The sequence below is a fragment of the Notothenia coriiceps genome, unplaced genomic scaffold (genome assembly GCF_000735185.1).
Source record: "Notothenia coriiceps isolate Sejong01 unplaced genomic scaffold, NC01 NC01_scaffold00000312, whole genome shotgun sequence".
Lineage (NCBI taxonomy): Eukaryota > Metazoa > Chordata > Actinopteri > Perciformes > Nototheniidae > Notothenia > Notothenia coriiceps.
This window is the reverse complement of record NW_011333013.1, coordinates 263,126-266,458: the sequence shown is the minus strand read 5'-3', so window position 1 is coordinate 266,458 and position 3,333 is coordinate 263,126.

Sequence of the window (3,333 nt, the reverse complement as noted above, 5' to 3'; positions counted from 1 at the left end):
TTGTGTGTAAACTGTGTCAACTTGTATTTAAATTGAGCTGTCAACATTTAACTAGTTGTTTTAGTTTACCTTAATTTCTCACAGTGATAATTTTGAGAAATCAACCACTTAAGGGCAACCTAAAGTGCCATGAATAAACCTGCCTTTTTATTTGGTACAGTACATGAAAAAAACCTAAAATAATGTAATTAGCTGTAGCTAACTAGTTTGCGGTTATAGATAAGTCATGCAGAGCAAGGTAGGTTAAGTAGCAGACATGATTGCCAAGAACGCATCAGTAACAGTTGGACTATCATCAATATTGGAAAAAATGTAATGTTTTTTTTAATACTAATGCTATGTAAGATATGACTTTATTGTGTATTTTTAGATATCTTTCTTTATCAAACAGGAATGTATTCTCGCCTTAGGTGTCATGAACACCCTGTATAAGACCAATGTGCTAAAAGGAAAATTAAATTACACATAATTTAATAATAAAGATCATAGTCAGGCCAACAGGTGTTTAAAGGTTTGAGTTATTTCACAATTTCATAAAAGTGTGAAGTCATAGAAATATATTTTTTATGTTTATGATAATAATTTATGATAAGCAGCACTGAATCACACAAAAGTGAATACAATATGCCCATGTATTTTGTAAAATAGAGCACAATGATAACAGTCTGTATCAGGCGCGTCGCCTGGCAAGCCCCGGATGTTTTTTCTTTAGCCCCGGACAATTCTCCCTCAATAGTATAATACATTAACCGTGCTTTACCGGAACCTCATCATGACACTAGAGAGGACGGCAGGAAAGTAATTTCCCGTGTTCAGTGAATGCAACATCCTGTGACAATGTTTAAACTGTCAGTCGGACTCGGAGTTTTTGAAGATGGACATAAGAAAAAAAATTCTTAAAAAAGACGACAATTCTCAAGTGGTGGCTCACACAACAACCCCAGAGCCACCACTTGAGCCAGGTAAACAAGGTATGTAAATGTCAGTAAACTTCCAAGTTATGCGAACATGTAAGCAAAGCATAAATTACAGCTACGTTGTTGACGTTACTTTGAATCGAAAAAGCTAAACCGTTAGCAAGTATCTATAGCTAGCCAGAGATATTAAATTAACACTTTGTCATACAATATAAGTGTTATATTTTTTAGCGTTACCTGGTGATTTCAAAAAAATCCTCTCCAAATGTTGACGTGCTGTCAGTGTTCGACATGAAGCTAGAAGCTTATGGAGCTATTTCAGGGTCATAAGTTTTGATCATTCAAAAAAATACAATTTATTTGAAAGTTCAAGTTTTTATCCTGAACTCTGAAAAATACAATGATGTATTCAAAATGAAAATAAGTATTTGAAATCATTTTTCAGGTTGAATATTATTTTGATTCAGTTCAGCAATTTTTTTAAATAAAATATTTATTTTCAGATTTCACTTTTATACATATTTTGATATTTTAATCCTTATTTTTTTCAGTTACATTTTTTATCGTTTTCAGATTCAAAACAATTATTTTGTCGGTTTCAAATCTTGTTTTTTCAGGTTTCACATTGCTTTTTACCTTCAGATCGTTTTTCGCTTTCAGATCTTTTTTTTTCGCTTTCAAACTTTTGACCCTTATGTTGCTTGGGGGGGCGGGGCTTAGCAAAGAGTAGTTTGGCATCCTGAGTGACAGGCCTCCCTCTGTCATGTTGCCTTCATTAGGAGCCTTGCCTTTGTTAGGTAGCGCGAGAAATATAACTCAATACTTTCTATACACGATACTCCCGTGATAGGTGGAAAATAAAACTGATACCAGCGTCAAAGTTCCGTTAAGCGAGCTGTTGAGCATCGTAGTTAGCAACAATCAAGGTATAAGCGCAATAAACTGTGCTAGAATGTGAAATTACGTATCCGCAACGAGCCAGCAGGTTGTTCTGGTGGACCTGACGCCATCCCCCGCTGTCTCACGGAGAGATACCGCAGGTCCTTCCTTCCTGCAGCGGTCAGACTATACAACGAGCACAGCCTCTAGACCCCGCACAAAACAACTCAGACTATAACACCTCTTGTTGATAAATACCAACTATGTGCAATATTTGCAATATGTGCAATATATATATGCCGTTAAAAACTGTGCTGCTAAATCCGCAGAACTGTTACAGGGTGTGTATTATGTAAAATGTGTAACTTTAAAATATATAGTTTATTTTTGCATGCATGCTTTAGGTAGCATTAAACTATATTTTGCTCTTCTCTGCTGTAACAATGTAAATGTATCCCCTCTGGGATTAATAAAGGTAATCTGATTCTGATCGCAAAAACCAAGCCAATACTATGCTGCGTTCATGGAGCTACGTGGAAGTGGGGAAGGACAATGCTTGATTGCGGATACGTAATTTCACATTCTAGCAGTTTATTGCTCTTATACCTTGATTGTTGCCAATTACGATGCTCAACAGCTTGCTTAAAGGAACTTTCACGCTGGTATCAGTTTACCACCAATCACGGGATTATTGTGTATAGAAAGTATTGAGTTATATTTCTCGCGCTACCTAACATCCTTGAAGGCAACATGACAGAGGGAGACCTGCCACTCAGGATGCCAAACTACTCTTTGCTAAGCCCCGCCCCCCACGCAACATCAGGGCCAAAAGTCTGAAAGCGAAAAAAAAGGTCTGAAAGTGAAAAACGATCTGAAGGTGAAAAGCAATGTGAAACCTGAAAAAACAAGATTTGAAACTGAAAAAATAATTGTTTTGAATCTGAAAACAAAAAATCTGCAACTGAAAAAAAATAAAGATTCAAATATCAAAAATATGTAGGGCCTATAAAAGTGAAATCTGAAAATAAATATTTTATTCAAAAAAAATTGCTGAACTGAATCAAAATAATATTCAACCTGAAAAATGATTTCAAATACTTATTTTTATTTTGAATACATCATAGTATTTTTCAAAGTTGAGGATAAAAACTTGAACTTTCAAATAAATTGCATTTTTTTGAATGATCAAAACTTATGACCCTGAAATAGCTCCATCGAAGCTACCTTACATTACACAGTCACAGGGGAGTGATTTGTAAAATATCCATATAGAAAAAGAAAATCTGTTTACAGTTCTGTTTCATATGGGTGTTGAAAGATGTATCCATATCTCTTAATTTTGCTCTCAAAGTGCACCAGATTGATGCTTTTAACTTCAATATTTAAAAACAAATCTTCCCGGGGGAGCTTGCCCTCGGACCCCCCCCAGAGGAGGTGAGGACCCCCCCAGAAGAGGTCCAACCCTCCACTTGTAAAAAAAATAGCACTTTAAACCCTGCTTACACCTATATGCTGTGAAGCTGATCATCGAGCCTTC